This window comes from Pristiophorus japonicus, chromosome 8, assembly GCF_044704955.1.
Source record: "Pristiophorus japonicus isolate sPriJap1 chromosome 8, sPriJap1.hap1, whole genome shotgun sequence".
Taxonomy (NCBI): domain Eukaryota; kingdom Metazoa; phylum Chordata; class Chondrichthyes; family Pristiophoridae; genus Pristiophorus; species Pristiophorus japonicus.
This window is the reverse complement of record NC_091984.1, coordinates 26,699,776-26,719,178: the sequence shown is the minus strand read 5'-3', so window position 1 is coordinate 26,719,178 and position 19,403 is coordinate 26,699,776. Positions and strand designations below refer to the sequence as shown.

Sequence of the window (19,403 nt, the reverse complement as noted above, 5' to 3'; positions counted from 1 at the left end):
TCTCTATTTATAAGACACTCCTTTAGTCATGTTGTTCTCTATAAATTAAATGAACCATCGGGTGGAAATGGCCTGTTTTCACCCTTAGTCCACTTAACCCTTTTTTTTTCTTTGGTCAATTGAAGACTGACCACAATTCTGGAGCATGACATAGGCTGGTGTGCCTTTTGTGGTGTTTTAACTTGCTCTGGCACCCATTCTGGATGATTAAGATTTTCCACAGTTTCTGATCTCACAATCCTTTCGGCCAACCGAGTTCTCTATGCCCACTTCTGGCCGTTATGAGGCCTGAAAAGGCTCTTAATTCGGGCTCAGTCTGAGTGTGTGAGATATGTTGGCACGAACCAACTGTAGTTGATCAATCAGTTACTGTTTCTTTTCTTAATCAATCCTTGTTTTTCCAAATCACAATTTTCCCTAGTGACTCTTCCCGTTTCTCTAATTGCAATGTCGCACAAAGATATTGCACACAACAGTATAACAAGGACAGCTAGGACAAACAACATTCACGCGAGTATACAAATCATAACCTTAAACTCTATCTAAACAAATAATCAATTCTCAGTCTACGTTGTATGCCACTACAGACCGAATCCTTAACTTATCCTAATAAAACTTATAAAACTTATGGTTCCATTACCCTAACTCTTATCACATAAGAACCCTCGATCGATTGCGCTTTTTTTTTTCCCCTACTCTTATCACACAAGAATCTTTTCCTAATTAACTCTTATCACATAAGAACCTTAGATCGATTAGCGCTTTTTTCTAATCTTATCACATAAGAACCTTTAAGAACCTTTTTTTTCCCCCTAATAGCGCTGTTTCTACCTTACCTACTGAAACCTTCCCCGGGCTGTTTCGAGATTTTTCCAGAACCAGTTCTCTTCTGCTTGCGAGCTGAGAAAGAAATGGTTATAAAAAATAACTTTAGCTTTTAAATGTCGAGTCTCGTAGATTGCAGTACCTCCCTGTGGACAACAGATTACATATGCAATTCAACAGTGAAGAAACCTCTTGTGAGCAAAAGGCTCACCTTGTTTTGGCCACTGACGCCTTTCACCGGAGAGGCACTATGCCTGTATCCGTTTTACAGGGCAGAGAGTATGCATCTCGGTGGAACCTCCAAGAAGTAACTGTCGAAATCTCGACCTTCGATAAATGACTCAGACACCTTCAGCTCCGGCAGAAGTTTTTTTAATTTACTTGCTAGCAAGGGAATTTTTTTTTAAATTTCAAAGTATACTTTATTCATATAAAAAATTTGTACAGTACATTCAAAAGCAGTTCAGTACATTTAGCTGCGGTCAGCAATCCCATACACTACATTTGGGTGCCGACGGCAGTTCTGTTCGATACATTTCCTTGCTTTTCAGTTCAAGTACAATTTGGAACAATACGGGATACCTTGTAGTACATTCAACAAATTACATTACATGTGTCACTATACAGTACACGGAATGGGTGACGGTACACATACATTTTTTTTCTTTTCAACGTGCATTACGAAACAGACCTTACATTGTACATGGCACTACATAGGTGTTGACAGATCATGGTGCTCCATGTCCACGAAAAAGAAGTTGCAAGTACAGCCCGAGGGGAGTTTTGTTCTGATTCCTGCCCCCGGGTTTACCGTGGCAGAAGGGCTTTAAACTGTGGCCCTTCCCCACCGTGCCTTTGCGGCGACTGCACCAATTGGAAGTGCTTCCCTCAGCACGTAATCCTGGATCTTGGATTGTGCCAGTCTGCAACACGCAGACGTGGACATCTCCTTGCTCTGGAAGACCAGCAAGTTTCGACAAGACCAAAGAGCGTCTTTGACCGAGTTGATGACCCTCCAGCAGCAGGTGATGTCTGTCTCGGTGTGTGTCCCTGGGAACAACCCGTAGAGCACAGAGTCCTGTGTTACGGAGCTGCTTGGGATGAACCTCGACAGCAACCACTGCATCTCTTTCCAAACCTGTCTTGTGAAGACGCAATCCTGAAGGAGATGGGTGACAGTCTCGTCCGCCCCGCAGCCGACTCAAGGGCACCGTGCCGTGCTGCTGAGACGTCAGCTGTGCATGAAGGCTCTGACGGGTAAGGCCCTCCTCACCGCCAACCAAGCTACATCTTGGTGCTTGTGTGAAAGCTCTGGCGATGAGACGTTCTGCCAAACGAGTTCGACAGTCCGCTCAGGGAACCACCCGACAGGGTCCACTCTCTCCTTCTTTCGTAGGGCGTCCAGGACGTTACGTGCTGACCACTGTTTTATGGCCTTGTGGTCAAAGGGGTTTTTTGTGAAAAACTTTTCCATGACGGACAGGTGGACAGGCATGATCCAACTGGTGGGGCCATTTTGCGGCAGCGTGGCCAGGCCCATCCTTCGCAACGCCGGGGACAGGTAGAACCTCAGCACGTAGTGACACTTGGTGTTTGCGTACCGGGGGTCTGTGCACAGCTTGATGCAACCGCACACAAAGGTGGCCATCAGGATGAGGGCCATGTTCGGAACATCCTTTCCTCCACTGTCCAGAGATTTGTACATTGTGTCTCTGCGGACACATTCCATTTTGGACCTCCAGACAAAGTGGAAGACGGCCCGGGTGACTGCCACGGCACAGGAGCGAGAGATGGGCCAGACCTGTGCCACGTGCAGCAACCCCGAGAGCACCTCACTCCTGATGACCAGGTTTTTTCCTGCCATGGAGAGGAAGCGCAGCTTCCATCATCCCAGTTTTTGCTTCACTTTGGCGATACGCTCTTCCCGGTTTTTGGCGCACGCCTCGTCCGCTCCGAACCATATTCCCAACACCTTCAGGTTATCTGGCTTCACGGTGAAGGGAATAAAGGATCGGTCGGCCCAGTTGCCAAAGAACATGGCCTCGCTTTTGCTGCGATTGACCTTCGCTCCCGAGGCCAGTTCAAACTGGTCGCAGATTGTGAGCAATCAGCGGACCGACTGCGGATCCGAGCAAAAGATGACCACGTCGTCCATGTACAGGGAGGTCTTGACCTGAGCGCTTCCGCTGCCTGGGATTGTCACCCCTCTAATGCCCGCATCCTTCCTGATGGACTCGGCAAACGACTCGATACAACACACAAACAAGAGAGACTAGAGAGGACAGCCTTGCCTGACTCCAGATCTGATCGGAAAGCTTTCAGTTTCCCACCCGTTAATTAGAACTGCGCTACTGCTAGCAAGGGAAAGGTCACACTCAGTCAATGGCTAAGTGAACACCTCCAAAATGGTACAGTTTCACAAGATATTTATGCAGTAAAACCCAAGTTATGGCCTCTCCCTGTGTATTGGCTCTGTCTCGCAGTCAGTGAATACAGATAAAGTGTTAATTACTACATCCTTGTCCTGGTTTCCAGGTATTTCCTTTTGTCAGAGTTATTAGTTGGCCAGCCGGCCATTACTCGATGAGAGTGTGGTAATGAGCTATTACCTGCCTTGCATTGTGTCAGGATTGTCCAGTTTCCTGGTCAGTTATCTTTTTGCATCAAATGGATGAGGTCTCTACAAGAGATAATGGCTGGTGGTTTGAGTACTTCGAAAAGGGTGGGGTGGCGTGGAACTGGGTTTCGTATAGACAATAGGAGAGCACCATGGGGGGGGGGATACTTGTCTCAGCAGGACTTGCCTCCTAGCTGTCTGGTGGCTATCAGGCCTTTCAAGCCAGGTTTAGCTGTTTATGCAAGCCGACTGCTTTATGCAGAAATTTCTGGAAGGGCCAGGACTCCATTTTGTTATATATTAAAAAGGGCACAAAAATACTGTGTGGTATCAGCTTAGATAAAAATACATTTCCACAGGACACAGTCTAAGGGTAAGGGGCAAGCCATTTAGGACCGAGATGGGGAGAAACTTCTTCACTCAGAGAATTGTGAACCTGTGGAATTCTCTACCACAAAGTTGTTGAGGCCAGTTCGTTAGATATATTCAAAAGAGAGTTAGATGTGGCCTTTACGGCTGAAGGGATCAAGGGGTATGGAGAGAAAGCAGGAATGGGGTACTGAAGTTGCATGATTAGCCATGATCATATTGAATGGTGGTGCAAGCTCGAAGGGCCGAATGGCCTACTCCTGCACCTACTTTCTATGTTAGTATGCCTCCATGCTGCTCCTTGGGCCGCTCACCATCTCTCCTTTTATGGCCCCGACCTGCCACTGGTGTGCAGAATAGGATACAGGCAACAGAGTTTTGCTTGAACTGAAATTTATGGTGGGTGGAGGATGGGAGGCTGTGCAGGAGAACATTATAATTGTTGAATCCAGACGTGACGTAGGTATTTCTGGAGATGCTTTGGCTAGATTTGATAGGCAAGAGTGGAACCAAGCAAGGGCAGTCCCACTGAGCTGAACAAGAGAGACACTGGAACGTAGGAACATAGAAACAGGAGTAAGCCATTGAGCCCCTCGAGCCTGATCCGCCATTCATTAAGATCATGGCTGATCTGCGACCTCACTCCATATACCCACCTTTGGCCTATATCCCCTAATACCTTTAGTTAACAAAAAGCTATCGATCTCCGATTTAAAATTAATAATTGATCTAACATCAATTGCCGTTTGTGGAAGAGAGTTCCAAACTCCTATCACCCTTTGTATGTAGAAGTGTTTCCTAATTTCACTCCTGAAAGGTCTGGCTCTAATTTTTATGCCCCCTAGTTCTAGAATCCCCAAACAGTGGAAATAGTTTCTCTCTATCCTACCCTATCTGTTCCCCTTAATATCTTGTGCGGTTTTTCGCATTGAAGAGCTGGCTGCGTGGGAGGTCCAGAGAGCTGCGGGGCTCTGCAACTTAGAGGGAACATTGGGTCGTGGGTGGGTTTTATGTTTGGGGGAGAAGGTGGGGGGGTAATGACAGGTTTTGAATGAGAGGGGTCAGTACACGAGGAGATGGAGCCGTTTACAATGTCAATGAGCATAGGGGCCGGTAGGGAAGTCGAGTGTTGAGCAGTTTAGTGGAAATGGGGAGAAGAGAGCAGCAGATGGGTCTCGTACACAAGAGGAGCTCAAAGAGGGTTTGGAAGTGAAATACAGGAGAAACTGAAGAAAGGCCCAGGTTCAGGGCTAGGGTAGGGGGAAGTCTTGGCTTGGTGGGCAAGAGGAAAGGGGAGATGCAGAAGAGGTAGTTGAACAGATTGTCTCAATCTTCTCTTGACAGGTAAGTTCATGTGTCCCTTCCACTTGTTGAATTGGGCAGAGAGTGCGTGGGTGAGGGGTTTAAGGAAAGGGTTAGTAGTGGAGAACTGAAACTGGTTTTTATCTTTGTTTTCGAGGGTGATGCTGGAGTAGTGAATTATTGTGGCAGAATAGAGCAAGGCCTAATAGTGCTTTATGTGATCCAGCCAGATCTGTTGATGGATGGCTGCACCAGTTGTGAGGCAGAAACACACAAATTTGCACCTCTTGCACCTCTTGCACTTGAGGGAGTGAAGGGGAACGACCAGGGTATGAGAGTGTAAAGGTTGTACTGGAGACAAGGGCATCAAGGTAGGGATGAGGGAATGGTTGAGCAGATCAAAAGCTGCAGAAGTACACATTATTTATAATACTGCAGTAATTCAAATATCCAGTATCTACAAAAATAAGTAGATTTTGTCCAGTATTGTTCAGCGTGCTAACTACGTGACCGTTAATGCATTATCACTCAAGTGGTAACTGGGGATCAATCCCTATGCTCCGTGCCATTAGCGCTGTACGGCCAAGCTTCATACCCAGCCCGAGACTCTGCTTCTCCTTTCATCCCCAATATTCATGAGCAGCATCACAGGATATCAACTCGTATATTATATAAAACACATTTCGTACTGCTTTAAGAAGGACGTATTTTTCCATTTCTTGGGTTCCTCATCCTATGGATCAACCTCAGCTGGGTCGTTACACCACTTTAAACCTTTACTGGTGCTGCTTTCGAATCAGCCACTAGGAGGTGCACAAGTGTAACTCAATTGATGCTGCTTCCAATTTCTCATCTGAGAAATTGTCTAGTTTCTCTTGGCACCTCCCACAGTAGCATGGCTGAGATTAAAACATGTGCCGATTACATGTGTGAATTTGTATCGCAGCATCTCATAGTTTACCATATTGCTATCCTGTTAGTGCAATTTTTTAAAAAGATGTCAAAATCTTGTATTTTAACTGAGTCTGTCACACTTCAGAGTCATATTTGTAAATATCAAAATTTTTTTTTAATAAGAGAAAGAAAAGCACTCATTTTCTGTTCGCTCTCCTGACTTTGATATCTGGTCCGTCACCTAATCCCTAAAGCTTCCTATTTGCAGGAAATTCCGTCAACAATCAAACTCTAATAAATCTAGGGTGGTATCTTTTTAGACCACTTTCCTGCAGGAAGCATTTGAACAGCGGTCTTTAAGGGAGGGCCAGGTTTAGCAAAGCTTCATCCCAGCAGCTAAATATGCAGACTCATAGACTATTCATGAGTAGAGCTGTGGGAATTCAGCTAATAATATGTAGATTTCACATGTTGTGTAGACCAGTGATTTATTTATGGGGGTTTCTCTATGATACCATTTTGCAGCTAATTTTTTGGGCCCTATTTTCGCCACCATTCTGCGCCGTTTTGTCCATTGTTTTTTATTGGAGCAAACTAAAATCTGCACCATTGCAAACTACTTACGGCCGATTTTTTTAGTTCCTGATTTTCTGACGTCACTGTGGGTGCTGGCTGCTGGCAGTGCCATTTCTGGCCATTTAAGCAAGTCTGGCCAACTAGGATTTTTTCAAAAACGGCGCAGTGCACTGTTCTGAAAAACCTTAGTGACTTAAGAAAATTGCCGCAGAAGATTGAGTTCCACGCCCGGGATAGCAGCAGCGGGGAGTCAGAGGGTGGGCGCGGGGGGTGGGTGCCTTTCGGCCCGGGATAGGAGCGGCACGGGCACAGTGAGAGGTGGGGTGGGGGGGAGCCTTTCGGCCCAGGATGGGAGTGGTGCAGGGGGGGACCTTTGGCCCGGGATAGCAGCGGCACCGGTGCTCTACAATTGCCGATGCCTTTCTGCATCTTGTATGTTTCGCTTTGCAGCCTCAGCCCTTCAGTGTGTCCCTCATTACATAAGAACATAAGAATTAGGAACAGGAGTAGGCCATCTCGCCCCTCGAGCCTGCTCCGCCATTCAACAAGATCATGGCTGATCTGGCCGTGGACTCAACTCCACTTACCCGCCCTCTCCCCATAACCCTTAATTCCCTTATTGGTTAAAAATCTATCTATCTGTGACTTGAATACATTCAATGAGCTAGCCTCAACTGCTTCTTTGGGCAGAGAATTCCACAGATTCACAACCCTCTGGGAGAAGAAATTCCTTCTCAACTCGGTTTTAAATTGGCTCCCCCGTATTTTGAGGCTGTGCCCCCTCGTTCTAGTCTCCCCGACCAGTGGAAACAACCTCTCCGCCTCTATCTTGTCTATCCCTTTCATGATTTTAAATGTTTCTATAAGATCACCCCTCATCCTTCTGAACTCCAACGAGTAAAGACCCAGTCTACTCAATCTATCATCATAAGGTAACCCCCTCATCTCCGGAATCAGCCTAGTGAATCGTCTCTGTACCCCCTCCAAAGCTAGTATATCCTTCCTTAAGTAAGGTGACCAAAACTGCACGCAGTACTCCTGGTGCAGCCTTACCAATACCCTATACAGTTGCAGCAGGACCTCTCTGCTTTTGTACTCCATCCCTCTCGCAATGAAGGCCAACATTCCATTTACCTTCCTGATTACCTGCTGCACCTGCAAACTAACTTTTTTGGATTCATGCACAAGGACCCCCAGGTCCCTCTGCACCTCAGCATGTTGTAATTTCTCCCCATTCAAATAATATTCCCTTTTACTGTTTTTTTTTTTTTCCCCCCCAAGGTGGATGACCTCACACTTTCTGACATTGTATTCCATCTGCCAAACCTTAGCCCATTCGCTTAACCTATCCAAATCTCTTTGCAGCCTCTCTGTGTCCTCTACACAACCCGCTTTCCCACTAATCTTAGTGTCATCTGCAAATTTTGTTACACTACACTCTGTCCCCTCTTCCAGCTCATCTATGTATATTGTAAACAGTTGTGGTCCCAGCACCGATCCCTGTGGCACACCACTAACCACCGATTTCCAACCCGAAAAGGACCCATTTATCCCGACTCTCTGCTTTCTGTTCGCCAGCCAATTCTCTATCCATGCTAATACATTTCCTCTGACTCCGCGTACCTCTATCTTCTGCAGTAACCTTTTGTGTGGCACCTTATCGAATGCCTTTTGGAAATCTAAATACACCACATCTATCGGTACACCTCTATCCACCATGCTCGTTATATTCTCAAAGAATTCCATTAAATTAGTTAAACATGATTTCCCTTTCATGAATCCATGCTGCGTCTGCTTGATTGCACTATTCCTATCTAGATGTCCCGCTATTTCTTCCTTAATGATAGTTTCAAGCATTTTCCCCACTACAGATGTTAAACTAACCGGCCTATAGTTACCTGCCTTTTGTCTGCCCCCTTTTTTAAACAGGTAGGCGTTACATTAGCTGCTTTCCAATCCGCTGGTACCTCCCCAGAGTCCAGAGAATTTTGGTAGATTATAACGAATGCATCTGCTATAACTTCCGCCATCTCTTTTAATACCCTGGAATGCATTTCATCAGGACCAGGGGACTTGTCTACCTTGAGTCCCATTAGTCTGCCCAGCACTACCCAACTAGTGATAGTGATTGTCTCAAGGTCCTCCCTTCCCACATTCCTGTGACCAGCAATTTTTGGCATGGTTTTTGTGTCTTCCACTGTGAAGACCGAAGCAAAATAATTGTTTAAGGTCTCAGCCATTTCCACATTTCCCATGATTAAATCCCCCTTCTCATCTTCTAAGGGACCAACATTTACTTTAGTCACTCTTTTCCGTTTTATATATCTGAAAAGCTTTTACTATCTGTTTTTATGTTTTGCGCAAGTTTACCTTCGTAATCTATCTTTCCTTTCTTTATTGCTTTTTTAGTCATTCTTTGCTGTTGTTTAAAATTTTCCCAATCCTCTAGTTTCCCCACTAACATTGGCCACCTTATACGCATTGGTTTTTAATTTGATACTCTCCTTTATTTCCCTGGTTATCCCTTCTCTTACCGCCCTTCTTTTTCACTGGAATATATTTTTGTTGCGCACTATGAAAGAGTTCCTTAAAAGTCCTCCACTGTTCCTCAATTGTGCCACCATTTAGTCTGTGTTTCCAGTCTACTTTAGCCAACTCTGCCCTCATCCCACTGTAGTCCCCTTTGTTTAAGCATAGTACGCTCGTTTCTGACATAACTTCCTCACCCTCAATCTGTATTACAAATTCAACCATACTGTGATCACTCATTCCGAGAGGATCTTTTACTAGGAGCGTTCTCCTCAGCTACACTGCTGATCATAATTTCACAGCCAGTGTTTCATTAACACTGTACAGTGGAAGAGAAATACACCAAGTATTGTTTTAATAGACATCAGATAGGGGAAGGTTGCTTTAACTAAAATCACTGGCTAACATTGGGAGTATTTACTCAGATATCCTGAGTTTGGTGTATTTTTTAAGTAAACCACTAATTTACCCTGGCAACCTCAGTTTTTCGGCGCAGACCATAAGCTCCACCCACAGAGCTTAAGGACAATCTGCACCGCTCCAAAATGAAAGTTTATCCTGGCGAACTTGCAACTCAATTTTTTTGACGCAGTCGGCCACTAAAAAATCGGACGTACCTCTACAACTGGGCCAAAAATCGGCAATTGAAAAATTGGCCCCATAGTCTCTGTCCCAAACCCCACTGACGTTTACCTAAATCTCATGAATCTGGTGTCCAACATTTTTTCTCTTTGGGAGCAATTACATATTTTGGAACCATATGGATCACATCAGTATTCCCATTAACGTGCATATATTCTATACACGGACACTGAAAGATCTTGGTGTATTCATTAAACATCTGTTCACCAATAAGCCAGTAGCATTAGGAATATCATCTTGGCTCACAGAATTTATTTATGGCAAATCATATAAGAAATATAAGCACAAATGGAACTGAACTATTTATACAACTTGCCAGGTTCATGGATCAGATTGCTGGAGCTCATGGGCTACATATGGTCTGTGAACTGAATTTGGACATCCATCATAAATTAGTGGTTTACTTAAAAAAATACACCAAACTCAGGATATCTGAGTAAATACTCCCAATGTTAGCCAGTGATTTTAGTTAAAGCAACCTTCCCCTATCTGATGTCTATTAAAACAATACTTGAGGTGTATTTCTCTTCCACTGTACAGTGTTAATGAAACACTGGCCTTGAAATTGTGATCAGCAGGGTAGCTGAGGAGAACGCTGCCGACCTCAATGCAATCCGTACGTACTTGGTGCAAAGCCCCTTTTGAAATCTTGCCGTTGTTTCGCTGCGGAATTGTGCACAGTGGTGTAGTGCACTGATCCCAGAAACGCACCGTAAGCATACTTGGGATCACATTGGTTAGTGAAAGGAGCACTAACCCATCAGGAAACAGAAATTTCCAATGCCCGACTTTAATCAACTTGTAAATTAAACGGTGTGGATATTTATTTGAGAAGTAAAGTACTTGGTTTTAAAAAGCACAGGAAATACTTTGGAGTGAGTGCAGTTATTTACTGGCAGACGCTGCAAGATTTAAAAAAAATTAAAATGATCTCGTCCCTCAAACGAGCCTTTACAGCTACCTGGTAGGTTGAAACACTGCACTTTTATTTTTGTTTTTTTATAATTTTTATAATTTTCTAATTTCCCCCCTTCTCCCGCCCCCCCCCCCCCCCCCTTACATTGTGTAGCATGCAGCACACAACAGTGAAAGTCACAGCAAATCATCTTTCTATTTGGAACTTGACAGATTGCAAGTTTGGGACTTCGCGCAAGCGCATGCGTAAATCTCAAACTTTTGGTCAATTTTCAATGCCGTATGATGACCTACTCTGAGCATGCCGTCATACCGACCACAAATTCTGCCCAAATGTGACTCAAAGTTTTGAGGATACACAAGTTTATTATAACTGCGTGGGTTATATTTTGCTAATGTTAAATTTTTCATAATTATTTTTACATTATAGAAAATTTTATTCATTTTTTTTGATGGCTTTTTTTGCTGAATGTTAAAGATTTTAAGAAGTTATTCTAGGAATTAATCATGCATACTGATTTCATAAAGCTCTTCCAAAATGAGTATTAGACATCTATTTTTGATTTATCAAAATAACAGTGTACTGTTGCAATAAAATTAAAATCTTTGGTTCGCAGTTTAACGAGATACATATACTCGTGTGTTTTTTTAATCCCCAGTAGATGAAGTCCAATAGTCATGCAGTGTGTACTTCTCTACTGAGCTGAAAATAACTGCACCCTCTTGTGGAATCATACCAAATGCCATAAGATTTTATTGCTTGTCACTACACCATTTAAAAAAACCTTAAACTTTTATTCATCCCTAAGTTACATTTTTTTTTCTTTGAAGATTCTGGGCACTGTCAGTAGCATAGTTATATACTTAACAGTTGAAAATTTTAATGCAGATTTTAACATTTTAAAAACAAATTAGTGAATTACATATTCAAAGTGAGGCATGTGAATTTGGTGCAAAGTACAAATCATTGATGAAACTGAGCTGTAATTTTAATTTACAGCCAATACAATGTTTGAAAGTTGAAAATTAATGTTGTGTCGGATTTGTGCTGATTACATGATTTTAGGTTGACTGAATTTCATTACATGGACAAGGTTACGAGATGTAAATAGTATCAATAGCTTAGTACGATTTGTTCATCGTATTAGGATAAACAAAACACAGCTGAAGTGGATAAGCATCATGTTGTTAGGAGACTAATTCTGAAGGATGCCTGTACCTCTGACTGAAAGATTCAAGAGGGTGAGTCCTCGGTTCTCTGCGGGTTGTTAGGTAGAGTACAATTGGAAGTGAAGTGTTCCCTTCCAAGAGTATGGGTAAACTACTATTGTCTGACTAGCACCGTTTGAATTGCCAAAAAAGTCTGGTCTCCCAGCTGAAAGAAATGGTGTAAAGCTGAATGTTACTATCAGGAAGAAGCATGGGGAAATTAATAAAACAAAAGAAATGAACTTGCATTGATACAGCGCCTTTCATGTCTTCAGGTCATCCCAATGAGCTTCACAACCATTATGTACTTTTGAAGTGTTACTCTTGTAATGTTGACAAAAAGGTGATGGCAAAAAAAATGACCATTCAAATTAAAGTGGAGAGAATCCAGTGAGTTAGTTGACCATTGCAGGTAAATTTCAATCCTGTCCCACGATGCCAACGTGGGTGCAGCATTCCCAAATTTTAAAATGGCCTTTGAGTTTAAAACTGTTGATCCCAAGACCTCAAAGGAAAAAAAACTGTTTATGTTGCAAATATATCGAAGGTCTATCAGCATCTAAAAAGAAAAAAGACTGCTGAATGTTTTCAGTGGGGATGCTTTATCAGAACAGAACAGAAATCAATACTGGATTTATAAGACCCTTCATATGGACTGACCAAAATATAGGGTGGAACAACAAGTATAACAGAACCATGTGGAGGTTGGGAGGGTTTAAGGCAGGAGTAAGAGGTTTAAGAATATTTCCTGTCTGTGGACAGCTGGCAAAAAAAAGGCATGTGTAGAATTCAGTGGTGAGTAAAAACCTTTTTTGTAAACAAAAATGTAGTTTTCAGTTGTGCAATTGTCACCAGAGTTCTCTGCCATCTGGGCAGTTAATAGTTTTAAGACTTATTGGAGAGTTCTACAAGACTGAATGGACATGTTTACAAAACGTACTTTGGTGAAGAATAGAATCTTCTTGAACCTATCCCTTTGAGGTTTGTGGTAGAATTTCACCAATTACAATATGGACAGAAACAAGAAACAGTGGAATATGGTTTTGTGTATTTTATTAATGTCTTCAGTCAAGTTGACTATTCACAAACACATGATTTAGAAAACAACCCCAATAGTTTAATGAGAAAGGTAGCCCAAATGTAAGGCATATACAGGCCAGATGGTTTCAGATTGAATTCTCTTCCCGCTCTGCAAAGTTTGCTGAATTCACCTGGAGTAGCAGTTGAAGTGCTGGTAAACGGATCAGTTGGTTCAAGTTCTTATTCCTGATTGCTACTATCATGTAGCACTTGCTAGAAAGTGTGAATATGTAAGTGTTGAGTGAAGATGGGATTGGACTTGTGGAAGATGTCTTCCATGGTTGTACAGCCTACCAAGACTTGCTGACTAGGCATTTTCTTTTTGATCATCAGACTCCATCACCATATTTTGGAGTTTCCAAATCAACCTTGTGAGAAAACCATGCAGATCGTATCTGGTTACCTGTTCGGGAGTGCACACGCTCCCTTTATACATCTGGGAAGCTCGGGTGCAGGTTGATTACCCCCTCCCAAGGTGTGCACAGATGTACTGCAGGAGCCTACCTCACTGAGTGGTGGTACACTTGGAGGTGTAGAGCTTCAATCACTGCTTGTTTCTCCTCAACCTAATTGTGGTAGGGACAGAGGGCTGGATATCTAAACATTTATTTTAATACTCAGCCTCAATATTCTCTTGGGTGAAATACTGGAGGGCTAACTTTGTAACCATACTCAGTAGGAGTAGGCGCCTCCAAGGAGAATCAAAAAGGGAGAATTTTCTTTTTTTTTCTATATTTAATTTAGTAAACCAGTTAAACAGTTGTCATTTGTGACCCCGCCATTCCGTAACTGTTCGTGCAGTAGCCTAGTTGGTATGGTACTGAACTAGAAACCGGAGGTCAGCAGTTCAAATCCCACCACAGCAAGTTGTGAAACTAAACTCAACAAATCTATTGATTTGTAGGCTATCACTGGAAAAGAGTCATGAAACTCAACTGATTTACTAATATCCTTCAGGGAAGGGACTTACCGCCCCTACCTGGTCTGGCATACATGTAACTCCAGTCCCACATTACATGGTTAACTCTTAATGAACTCTGGGAAACAAACGATGGACAATAAATGCTATCTTGCCAGTGTCGCCCACGTCCCAAGAATCACGATAATAAAAGTGAGTGGAATGACTGTATGCAGTTTCCTTTACTCTTAAGAAGAAATGAGTTCATTTTATGTTGCTCAGTCTAGACATGCATTTGAGATTTCTGAAGTCCCCACTAAGAATTGAGTAGGACTTTATCTGGGCCTGTGGTGGTTATCAGCTACTTTATGTTTAAAAATGAAAGTTGAAGAGTTCATTAATACACATCTTTAACTGTATTACTTTTTTGGTTCAGTAGATGCCAGAGAGGACACTGTTTGGTTAACTGAGGATTTAATACTGCCATACATTGTAATAATTGTGAACTTAATGACCAAGTAGTCAAAACTAAAAATCAAACCAAATTTTGTACGCATCATAAAAATTGGTTTCTAAGATTCGATTTGGTCTGTAGGATACATGAAGGGCCACGCTGGTGGTGAAAAAATATTAGGGTGATGTTTGACGTTTAATGGGTAAGTGAGGTACACAGACCAAACTGATAGATGATTTATTTCTCTGGTAAACCGGAGTGCCATCATGTTACTTAGCTGATGCCACAAATTGTGTGTACCATGTATGTGTATTTTTTTTTATCATACTTTTATAACGCAGCAGTGGCCAATGTGTGCATGCATATGTTTTGGAAAGCATTAGCTGCAGCTTTTGAAAATTTGTAATTGATGCTCAAGTCATTTTATTATTGTCATTGACACTGCCTGAAGCAATCATCTTGGACCCAGCTCCAGTTTTGATCTCAGTTGATGCACATCAGGGAGAACTCCCTTTTCCCCCTCTGAAACTACTCCTGGTCTCTTTCTTACCACCTGCTACCCCCTGGCTCCCCAGCCCAAAGACTATCTGAAGGACATAAGAACATAAGAAATAGGAGCAGGAGTAGGCCATACGGCCCCTCGAGCCTGCTCGGCCATTTAATACGATCATGGCTGTTCCGATCATGTACTCGGGTCCACTTCCCTGACCCCTTATTCCATAACCTCTCCATAACCCCTTATTCCCTTATCATTTAAGAAACTCTCTCTTTCTGTCTTAAATTTATTCAATGTCCCAGCTTCCACAGCTCTCTGAGGCAGCAAATTCCACAGATCCACAACCCTCAGAGAAGAAATTTCTCCTCATCTCAGTTTTAAATGGGCGGCCCCTTATTCTAAGATTATGCCCTCTAGTTCTAGTCTCCCCCATCAGTGGAAACATCCTCTCTGCATCCACCTTGTCAAGCCCTCTCATAATCTTATACATTTGATAAGATCACCTCTCATTCTTCTGAATTCCAATGAGTAGAGGCCCAACCTACTCAAACTTTCCTCATAAGTCAACCCCACCAGTATGGTGTCACAAAGTCTGCACAGCATAAGTCTGCCTTTGTAAAATGGTTACCATTGTGTATCCTCCAGCTGGACAGGAACATTTGCGGATCCTCATAGTGCTCGAGCTCCACTTGAAGTAGATGCTCTGGCAGCGCCAATGGATTTTAGCCTGTGATATAAGTGGAATATCCCACATTTTTTTTAGATGAAGGTGCTAGGGAAGACTACTTCCTTCAGGAGCTCTCAGGAACAAGAAACTGAATTCTGGTGCTCCTTCATCTTTGACTTCACTCGCTTCTTAGTTGATGAGCGCACTGGATCAGAGAGGGGAAATTTATCCAGGGTTACTATTATCCTGTAACTTCTGGATAATTTGCATTTATGGACATAAATGAAGGAAGGATTGGATTCCTGATGTCCCCAGCCCCCATGGTTGAATGTCCTGTTAAGATTTACTTTCTAGGCTCACATCAAGAAAGCCTACTTTTGTGAAATGGCAACATCCATGGAACTGCACCTCAGCATGAATCAGAAAAGTAGTGAAAAAAACTGCAAATAGACACTTAACAGCAAATCAAATGGCTGTTGTAGCATGTAAACTTTGGAAAGTAGTACTAGGTTCAGAAATAATCCACTGAAAATAAATCACCACTGTTGAGTTTCCCCGTGCAGGATAAACCGATTAAATTGTCTATTTCCAGTTAGACTTGTTCTTGCTAAGTTTTTATATATACAGGTGCGACTTCCCACATCCGGAGTTCCAAAATCCGGAATGTTCCGAAATCCAGATATCGCGCAGATCGGTGGAGGGGTTGTCTGAAATCTGTAAAGTGTTCAGAAATCCGGACATTTTTTTCACAACAGTAAATAATCTTGCCCTCTCTTTCCCCCCCCCCCCCCCACCTCCCCTCGGCAACACGCACAGAGAAAAATCACAAAACATTCACAAGACACTTAACTATCGAATTGCTGCAAAATAATTTTAAAAATATTAACTATGGGATCATTTTTCTCCAGTTACTCTGCGCCATTTTTTTGACGCCCGCTGCTTTTTTTGGCCTAAATTAAAATATCCAAGTTTCCCCAAAGATTGTGCGCCAGCGTAATTCAGTTAGTGACGATTTTTTTAGGTTTGTTTTTTTTGCGCCATGGAGGCATAACCTGATGTCTGCACCAGTTTGTCACATTTATGTAAGTTTGGCCAACTTATATTTTTCCGAAGACAGCATATGTGACCACTCCCAAAAAAAAACCTTCTGGGCACTTAAAAAAAAAACCCAGCGCACATTAAAAAATCGGCGCAGAAAGACGCAATTGTTTTTAGGCAAAGTTTTGGAGGGAGTCGAGAACATATTAAAATATGCATCATGAAACCTAATTTTTTTGAAACTTAAAACGCAGAACATGGAAGTCTAATGCAATTCTTGAATTTAGTTTTTTTTTCCCAAAGTGCCACGCCACCACCGAAGTTCTCCAAACCGAGTTCGAGAGTCAGAGCGTCGGCTGGCATAATTGGTCCCGCGCCCGGACACGGCCTTGAGGCTCGGCTTCAAAAGAAGCCTGGGTTGGGGATGTGGAAGCCGAACTGAAGGGATGAGAGCCCTTACACTATGCAGCAGCATCAAAAGAAGCCCGGCAGGGGTGAATGCCGAGTCCGTGTGTCCGAGCGAGGGAGCGGTTCTGCCGGTCAACTCTCGAGCCCGATGAGGAGACGTTCGGTCAGTACTGGGATGGCACTTTTTAAAAAAAAATCTAAAATTAAAGAATTGCATTAGATTTTGTTGTCCCAAATGTCCTCATTTGAATGCCTAGCTTCCTGTTCGAAGCAAGCCTATTGCACATGCGCAGACCTGGGTGTGGTCCATATTAGGGTGTCGACCTTGGGGAGTGAGAGAACAAAGAAGCTCGTCCTGCTGAGTTGAGTTTCTTGCAAAGGTACAATTTAATCATGGGGGCAATACTGACAATTCTATACCTCGTGCAAGCCTTCTGCATGATGGTGTTGCAGAGGAGATGTCATCGCATGAGGAACCTCAGAGCACATAGGATGACGGGTAGGATGCCTTACCACATCAGGTATATCGAGACAGGCGTGCATACCTGCACCTGACTGATGCAGACTGTGTGAGAAGACTGTGTTTCCACAAAGATGTAACCGAGATCTGAGAGTTAGTAAAAGCAGGCCTGCAACCTAGAAGCATCAGGAGGACCTGTTTTTGTCAGTTGAAGTGAAGGTTACAGCTGCACTTTCATTCTATGCATCTGGATCATTCCAAGCCACAACTGGGGATGTGTGCGCCATTTCTCAACATGCAACACATCTGCATTCGGCAGGTGACTGCTGCACTATATGCCCGGACTAAAAGTTCCTCATGACCGCCCAGGCAATGCGTGAAAGGGCTATGGGCTTCTCCAGGATTGCTGGCTTCCCAAAGGTACAGGGCTGCATTGATTGTACCCACATCGCCTTGCGAGCACATTCTTATGTTCTTATCTCCTGCTGGGGTATGGCTTGACTGGTACCTTGTCTCAGTGACCATTCTGCATGTACGACTGAATGTTGACAGATTAGTTAGCTATAGAAGACATCACAGTTAAGCCCAAATCTGTTCGAACTTGAGATTGACACTTTCCAGCAAGGGTCACTGGATGGAAATAAGGACTGGAAACTCTGACTGTTTGTTGACCCTTCCTAGCCCAAGGGCACTGACTGAATACCACTACAGCACCTCAATTGTTACTGAGCTGTGATTAGCTGTTTAACCCCGGATATTCTGGTCTGAATGGCTTAGTGTGACACCAAGTAGTGCCTTAATCTATTACCTCTCCTGATGGCTCAATTGATAAAGTATTAGCATGTATTATTACTTGACATTGTTTTATATTTTTCTGAAACATCACATTGAGTTCCCAATTGTACTTTCTTTCGAGGTTACTTATCTGATAAATTGCTCATGGATGCCAATTCAAAAGAATTGATCCACAAATAGGGCATTACTGGGAAAATATAAATTCCATAAAACCTAAACAATGGCAAATGAATGTCTGATAAATATTTGATATTTTATTTCTTAAGAAAAAAATATGTGATGTCTGTCATGAGATTTGCTGCCAACCCAAAAAAGCAAAAATTAAACTGTCCAGCCAACTCCAAAATTTATGTTGTGAGGTAGTGACAGTATGTAGAGTGATCTTAAGGCAGTAATTTAATTTATTGTGCTGTTGTAAATCATCATAATTTAAAGAACAATTAATCAAAGCCTTCATTTTCAAATTCTGCTCAGGATAGTCTTTTTTTCCTCACTCCACAGAAAGAAAACTTATCCTATTTTTCACTCGAAGGGACATCTACACATCCGCTAAAAATTAATACCTTATTATATAGCCTCAGGTGAAGTTCAAAAAAACTTGGACATCTTAGTAGATTAGGCACTCAATGTCCAAGCAATATCATGCAGTACTCAACAATGTTAATAGAATGATGAATTCAGTAGCCCAAATAGTAAAATGCAAGTCAGAGGAAGTCTTATCAAACTGCTATGGAGTGTTATGGTCAGATCACAGCTTGAGTACTGTGACTAATTCTGGTCAGAGTCACAAGTGACACATTCTAGTGCTACAGACAGTGTAGAGAACAAGCACGAGTATCATAGGTGGACTCGTGCCAGTCCACAGCGAAGAGTGGCTGAGGGAAGATTGGAGAAGCTTGGGCTTTTAGTCTTAAAAGGAGGCATTGGAGCGTGTATGGAGGTGTATAAGATTATAAATCTGGAAAACTACTTTAAACTGTATTATAAGAATAGGACTAGAGGACATTGGTTCAAATTAGTAAAAGGCAAATTTAGTACTGATAGATGTTCTTCCCCACACAGTGTGATCAATACATGGAATGCATTTCTAGATATTCTGCAGAAAGAAAAGAAAGACTTGCATTTTATATAATGCCTTTCATGATCACCGGATGTCTCGAAGCCCTTTACAGCCAATGAAGTACTTTTGGGTGTAGTGACTGTTGTAATGTAGGAAACGCGGCAGCCAA

The 19,403-nt window shown here is 42.7% G+C and overlaps 1 protein-coding gene across 3 annotated transcripts in view; it reads left to right on the top strand.

The window, feature by feature from the left end:
- evi5b (ecotropic viral integration site 5b) overlaps positions 1-19,403 on the top strand; it is a 208,930-nt gene that overhangs the window by 164,052 nt on the left and 25,475 nt on the right. The gene's annotated exons all lie outside the window — the stretch shown is intronic.